This window comes from Triticum dicoccoides, chromosome 6B, assembly GCF_002162155.2.
Source record: "Triticum dicoccoides isolate Atlit2015 ecotype Zavitan chromosome 6B, WEW_v2.0, whole genome shotgun sequence".
Lineage (NCBI taxonomy): Eukaryota > Viridiplantae > Streptophyta > Magnoliopsida > Poales > Poaceae > Triticum > Triticum dicoccoides.
Genome location: NC_041391.1, coordinates 50,672,807 through 50,681,097, shown reverse-complemented (window position 1 = coordinate 50,681,097; position 8,291 = coordinate 50,672,807).

Here is an 8,291-nt window from a genome sequence, read left to right as displayed (position 1 = left end):
ATGTACAGAAAAAATACCAATAAAATGGTGCATACTAAATCAACTAGCATACTAAATCCACTAGCATACTAAATCAACTAAATGACACAATGTTCTAAATCAACTAAATCAACTAGCCTACTAAATCAACTAAATGAAAATGTTCTAAATCAACTAAATCAACTAGCCTACTAAATCAACTGAATCATATCAACTAAATCAAAATGTTGCATATAAACTAGCCTACTAAATCAAAATGTAGCAGGGAGGAGGGAGAAGGAGGGGCGACTCGAGGAGGGAGTAGAGAGTATGACGGAGGAGGAAGGCGGAACGAGGAGGGGCCGGCTGGCGGCGAGTGGAGGGAGGACGGAGGAGGAAGACGGAGCGAGGAGGGGCCGGCCAGCGGCGAGTGGAGAGAGGACGGAGGAGGATGCCGGTACCGAGTCCAACGATGAGGATGAGGTGACGGCGGTGCAGATCGGAGGAGGGGCGACGGGGGAGGACCGACGGCGCAGGGGGTTGAGGGGGAGATCGAGTGAGTGTGTGGATCTGTGGATCTGGATTGCGACTAGTTAACTTAGCAGCAGCGGTTATTGCGTAAATGCGCTACTGCTACGACCCGTAGCAGTAGCGCTCTTCGTATTAACGCACTGCCGCTATAACTGGCCTCGCGGCGGCGTCGTGGGAATTTTAGCAGTAGCGCGTCTTTGAGTGTGCGCGCTACTGATAAACTTGTTTCAGCAGCGAGTTTTGTCCGCGCGCGCTACTGCTACTTAGCAGCAGCGCCAGTTTTTAAAGCACGATGCTGATAAGATTCTGTGTATATGCTTTTCCCTAGTAGTGGCTAGTCCTTAAGGTAGCATGTGGCTTCTCACTCTAGAGATACCTGACCGAGCATTAAATTGGTTGGTTGGAAATTCACTTTGGCTCATAGGTTTATATGCATTCATTGTCTAAATATACATTTTAAAAAATAAAAAAAATCAAGAAAAAAATCCCGTTGTAAATCCGGACATTATATGTGTGTGCACCAAGTTTCGTTTAAAAAAGACATTTTTTGCGGCTTGTGTAAAAATTACAATTTTTTATGCTTGATTACAGCTATTCACGAGGCATTTTTTTAATTTTTTTTAAAATGCCACAAGAAATGTCATTTTTCACCGAAACGCCACTCTCCAACCATAAATATCCATTTTAAGTTTATGCCATACTTTACTGTTCATCGTTTTATGCATACTATACACCGGCAGAAGGTACAAGCGTGATTTAGTTCATCGTTTGACTTGCTTAGATCGACCATCGGACCATGGATAGCTAACTAGGTACACAGGAGATTAATTAGGATCAAACCATGGTTGAGCATGCATGCAAGCTCTGCTGGGCATGCTAGCTTTGGAAGGACGGCGGAGCACTCCGGTGCTCCAGAGCGGGATTTGGCCGGGACAGAGAGTGAAGACGACGTGGCCTAGCAGTAGCCTATCTCATCTACTCGCGGGGGTGGGCCCAGTTAAAAGTACCGGCCCACAGCTTCTCAAGCCAGCCCAGCTGAAACACCGATACGTGGGAGCTCTTTTTAAATCCCAGACGTACGTGTTAAACCTAGCTAGCTCTGTAACCGGATCTCAGTCAAACAGCGATCGACGACCGGCGGCTTGCGCCGTACACAGATCATACGGGGCGCGCCATCGATGAAGCCAGCACAATGGAGCGATCTCCCCGACGATCTTCTCCGCGAGGTCTACACCAAGATCACCGGCCTGCCCCACCGTGTCCGCTTCGCCGCCGCGTGCAGGTCGTGGCGAGCAGCCGCAATCGCCATGAGGATGGCGGGGTCCGAGCAGCCACCCGCTCTACCATGGCTTGTCTTGTCGAATTGTAAGGACGACGACCGCGACAACAACAATATGAAGAGCGTGTACTGCCCGGAGGACGGCGGGGTCGTGCGCATCCGACTGCCGAGTGAGGCGATCGGCAAGCACTTGGTGGGATCTCACGACGATGGCTGGGTCGCCATGCAAGGGCCCAACCTAGAACTTGCAACCGTCAACCTATTTTCTGGCATCGAGGTGCCCTTCCCCGCAAACAACATGCGCCAACGTGTCTCGGTCCGGAAGGTTGTCTTCTCAAAACCTCCCACCTCAAGACGCTGCATCATCGCTGCCAAGGTCTCCCACGTCAAAGATATTTATCTGTACGATATCGCTATCGCTGTTTGCGGGATTGGTTATCCAGACAATGGTTGGAGGATAAAACAAATTGATGGACTACGGCCCGTCGACATAATATTCTACAATGGTCAACTCTATGGCATCACCATAGGAGAGCTGCTCATGTTCGAAATAGGTGTGAACAAAGTCCATGGGCCGGTGATCATCGGCGAACCCCGCCGGTTGCAAATCCGAATGTGTAACGCCCCATTCGTGCACCCGAACTACATTGTTGAGTTGCATGGAAAGCTGGCATTGGTAGCGAGGACCTGGCATGGCATCAGCCGTGTACCTTCTTTCAGGGTGTTTAAGCTTGTTGACGACTCAACGACGGGGCATGCTGGCATGTGGGAGGAAGTAATGAGCTTGGGTGATTGCGCTTTGTTTTTGGGGGGCAAATGGTCCAAAGCAGTGTACATCCCAATGACCGGACGCGGCGAGGTGCAAAGAAGCTGCGTCTATGATGATGATGCAACATACTTGACGAGTTTTGACTGCCATGGTGACAGTGTGTATCCTTTGCAAGAGAGTAATAGTGTCATGCCGACGATAAAATCAGTGGGATCTTATGAAGTTGTCCGCTCGCCTGGCATGTGGATTCTTCCTCCAAATTTCGAGCCTATCAAGACTAGTCAAGTGTATTCCGCAAAAACAAAAAAGAAGAGACTAGTCAAGTGTAGGTCCTTTAAATTTATTCCTGGTGTATAAAATATTAGGGTGAACCTTTACCGCAAATTGGACTATATAGATTATGGAAATAGCTACACTATACAAAGTTGTATTTTACTTCTTTTTCTCTCGAATCAAGTCATATTTTACTATGAGGTATATACGCCTTGTTAAAATGGCCGCTGACAGTCTACAGGATGCTTGATTGGAATATTGTGTCGGGCCATAGAAAAATAACAAATCGCCATTATCATTTAGTTACAAACTCCATTGCGTTTATTACTTTATTCATTTTCCATTGAAAAGAAAATCACAAGTATTTGTTAGCTAGTGTGTTGAGGAGACCCAGTACAGCACTACAAACAAGTTAACCCAACAAAAATAAAATTGATTTGTCCTTTTGCATCTTTTTTTGGGACCAAAATCACCTCTTTATTCACTCGCTATTGCATCGTTTACAAGCATGGAAATCACCGCGTCTGGTGCTGAATCCATCCAGGCAGAAGGAGGTGAAAATCTAGCTATCCTAGCTTTCATGAGCTACTTGGTTACTTTCCCTATTACAATGAGCAAAGGTTACATGATTAAAATCAAGAGACATAAAAAAAACAGTCATCAAAAATTGTACTGGCCACTGATGATGAACTACAGTCATTCAGAGCTTCAACAACTTCCACGCTATTCGAATTCATCTCAGTTTTGCTACAGCCCATATTACGTGTAAGATTCAAGCCAATCTCACTGCCACGGCTTCGACTGTAAATGAATCATAGCAAATCGCCATCTTTTCATTTGCTGTGGCAATGAACTTCCCATTGTGGTCTCGGATAACAGCCCCCCATGGTCCCCACAAGTGAATCACAATCAAAACTCGTGTTCACATTTAGCTTCATATTACCGAACTTAGGTTTTTTCCAATCAGGTAAATCAAATTTAGCTTTCGGCATACAAGCTAGGCTATAATTCGCCGAAAGTGCACGTATAGCAATGCTAATTTGCGAGGGACTTTGGTTCTCTTGTCCATGGTAAAATTTTCGGTGCTCAAACCAAAGATATCAAGCCGCTGAAGCCACCAATTCTCTCAACTCTGGTAACCTAGGATATGAATCTCATCGTCTGCCATACCTAACAGGTGCACTGGGACTGCTTTGTCCTTTTGCATCTTAGTTGCACCCGGTAACCCAACAAGATGTAATAAGAGCAAGGCTAGTAGAGTCATCATTTTGGTCCGATTGTCGTAATAACCGTTGTTATAGTGAATTTGGTCGAAAGACCGCTTTAGCAGACTCGTATCCAGCCCTCGATAGCCATTATTTTTGGAGCACGGTCCAAACCAGGCCAGCGAGCCTCCATACTCGGTGGTTATGGGAAGATATTTGTAGGGTACTTCATCCGGAAAATGGTTAGGCATGAATAACATTTCTCCTTCCCATTGTTCTTCCCGCCCACGCCGCCGCCTCCCCTCCCTCGTTATAGCGCAACATTTAACCACTTCTGGTCATCCCCAGACCCTGTCATTAATGACCTAGATGACGCCTCGACCCCCTCATCAGATTCCAAGATTTCATCAAATTGGAGTCGAATACAGTGACTTGGCCGACCTCCATCATGTCAGCCAAGAGTCCGACGTACAAGTGGCAAACCCAATGACAATGCTGCAATGGTACTCGGCGAAGAGACCAAAGAACATGTAGGAAAGGCTGCACTGCTGCCTTTGTCCATCCTTGCTTTCTCCCTGTGGCATGCAAAACTAGGGAGGCTTCACTAGTAGAAAACAGGGCTAACGTTCGGGCCTGGCCAGCTCATTAGTCCCGGTTCTTCAAGAACCAGGACCCATGGGGGGTATTAGACCCGGTTCGTGAGCTCAGGGGGCCGGACGGGGCCTCGTGGGCATTTGTCCCGGTTCGTACGGAACCATTTGTCCCGGTTCAAGCCACGAACCGGGACCAATGGTCCTCGCTCCTGGCCCACAACCATTGGTCCCGATTCATGGCTTGAACCGGGATAGAAGGGGGGGGGGGGCTTTAGTCCCGGTTCATGTCACGAACCGGGACAAATAACTTGCCTATATATACCCACCGCCGCGGCAGAGCACTCCAAAGTGCTCTGTTTTGTCAAGTCGGCGAGGGGAGGGCATTTGGGTGCTCTAGTTCACCTCCTATGCACATGAGGTGTTCGATGAAGTGCCCGAGCCACACTAGTTAAGCTTTCTCCTCTCGAAACTCGACCTCCGAGCTCCATTTTCAACGAGATTTGTCTAGATTTAGCGGTCCGTCACGCCTCGTCCCCGCCCCGTCTTCACCGCTGTCGATCGCCCGCGCCGATCTCGTCGCCGGCACCACCGTGGTGAGCCTCTTGTTCTTATCTTCTTTCTGGAAAAAAAATTGACTTCAGATAGATACTTGTCTAATTATCTTACTTTTATTATTCCTTGTTATTATATAGTGCGATGATTTTGGTATCCGCCCCCGTCGGCCCTTGTCCTGTCTACGATTCAGATGTGGTATATATTATCTTTTCATAACTATTTGGTTCATTCATTGTTTATGACAATTATGCCGACCAATGTGACATAGATTTTATTTATCTAGGAGGTTGTTGAACCGGAAATTCCAACCAACCCTATTGTCGAGAGGTTAAATTTAGTTGAAGATGAAAACAATTACTTGAAGGAAAAAATAAGAAAAATTGAGGAGGAGGAGATGATATTGGAGTTGCATGTTGCGGATGTCGTTGATGATCACAAGATCAAGATGGATGCAATGCGGTTGAAGATTAAAAAGATTAGAAAATATGCCATTCATACCGAGGCTTGGTATCATTATGCAGTTGGATCAGTTGTTACCTTGATTGCGATTATGATCGCATTTGTTGTTGCATTGAAATGTTTTACATAATTTCAATGTATGGTTTAATTAGATGCTCTGGAGAGCTATATATTATTCAATGAGAACTATGTATGTACTTTGGTTTTAATGCTCTGGAGAACTATGTATGTACTTTGGTTTCAGAGTTCATTTCAAATGCTTTTCAACTTCATGGTCTTATAGCTCAAATAATCAGTAAATGCATGAAAAATAACAAATGTAGTCAGAAAGGGTTGTAAATTGATGATGTGGCTTTGAATGGTGCATTTTGAACACAGAAAAACAATGAAGTTCAAATAAGTTCAAAAAAATGAAATCCCTTTGTAACAGACGAGTTTCCGTATGAAACCCTGATACTTCGAAAGAGATTGTCCGTTTTGTACACGAAGTGCATCCAGTTTTTGCTGTAACCCTCTCTACTTTCTCGCACATGCTATGTGGGTGAAATGATGATACCATGCCAACTTGGAACCTTTTCGGAGTTCATTTCAAATGATTTTCAACTTCATGGTCTTATAGCTCAAAATAATCAGTAAATGCATGAAAAATAACATATGTAGTCAGCAAGGGTTGTAAATCGAGAAACAAGAATGCCAGTGATTCTCCCACCTCCTTAGCCTTTGGGATTCCTGGCCGTCGGATCGGCTGGCTTGATCGGATCTGTGCCGTCGGATCGACCCCTGGAACGACCTCGTCCGTCGGATAAAAAATAGTTACTGTTGCAATGAACAGTTTCACCTCGACCGTGCCACCGCGCGTAAATAGCCTGCCCCACCGGGGGCATTTTCGTCATTTCACTCGCACGGGTATAAAAGGCAGCCACGCCCGTGGTGAAACCCTAGACGCCTCGCTCCCTTTCTCGCGCATCGACGCCTGCCTCCTCTTCTCCCCGTGACCCGCACCACGTCTTATCCCCGCCGCCGCCCGACCGCCTCGCACCAGGCGCCCACTCGCCCCGCCGCCGCCCGGCCTCCTCCCCACCCGCGCCTCCCTCTCTCTCTCTCTCCTTCCAAACCCTAGATCACCTCCCTGCCCTGTCCCCGTCGCCGAGGAGGAGCGCCTCCGGGGAGCAGCAGAAGTAGGAGGGGCACGCGGCTGCGGCGACGATGGGCGCGGCCCCGCCGTCCCGCCCTGCCCGCCGTGGCTACCTGCCCCATCCCCGTCGCCGAGGCGGAGCTCACGCTCGGGGAGGACGAGGAGACGGCCGCCTCCGGGGAGCAGCAGAAGGAGGAGGGGCACGCGGCGGCGGCGACGATGGGCGTGGCCCCGCCGTCCTGCCCTGCCCGCCGTGGCTGCCATGGACGAGCTCGAGCTCGACTGGGGAGCAAGGGGCCACCCCGCCCGTCCCGCTCTCCATGGCCATGGCCATGGCCGATGACCGCGGCCCCGCCCGCCGCGGCGGCCATGGACGAGCTCGAGCTCGATGGGGGAGCAACGGGGATAGGAACGTGAGGCTATGGGGGAGCTCTCTCACTCTCGGATTCCGCACACCGCCATACTAGAGAAAATGAGGGTAAAAGCAAGTGGCAAATATCGTAACAGGTCTAATTTTTGTTACCCTCCCTTGCGCCCCACCCCTGCGCGGCATCTCCATTTGCTAATTAATCACGGTAAAAAAACAGTGTATATGGTAACGAGATAAATGCTTTACGGATTCCACGCGTCGCACTAAGAGCCACGCCTCCTGCCACTAAACTGTAAAAGTACTAGCATATAGGGTAATGGAATTGAAAGGCTGCCACAGACACCACTACTAGGTCCTCTAATGGTAAATGAAAGATCATCTAGTAATTGGTTTATCATATATCAAAAGTAGCATTACCATGCATAGTGCATGTTAGTAAAAAGTGAAGAAACCTCGTAAAAGAGAACACTGATGATAATAGACATCACTACATTACTATGTTCACTTCAGTCTGTTACTACATTCCATTAACTCATTAGTACATGCAAATTTTCCTAATCGTGCACAGCTACATTATGCAGAAATTATGTGGAGAGGCGCAATGAACATGGTCCATTACTACATTCCATGAACTCGTTACGATGGATTTTTCTCCCATGCTTTAGCAAAGGAAGGTAAAAACACTAGTGAATATAGTAACAAATTTAATTTTCATTACTACAGCCACACGACTCATGATGGTAATAGACATCAGAACATTACTATGTTCCCTTCACTCTGTTACTACATTCCATTAACTCATTACTACATGTGAATTTTCCTAATCGTGGATAGCTAGATTTATGCCGAGAGGTGTAATGAAAGGATCCATTACTACATTCCATTAACACATTACGATATTTAGCAAATGAAGGTAAGCATGCTAGTGAATATAATAACACATTTAATTTCTGTTACTACAGCCATGCGAGTCACCCCCGCCCCACATGTCTATTTCCCTTACTATGTCTCGTTAATATATTACGATGGATTTTCCATCCGGTCTAACCGCTCGCGGAACAGAGGAATAGATGGTTCGGTCAGGCTAATTACCCCGCCGATGGCTGGTTGGCTTGGGTGACCGGAGCGTACGCTAGCTTATAATGCGCTCGGGAGTACTTTAGC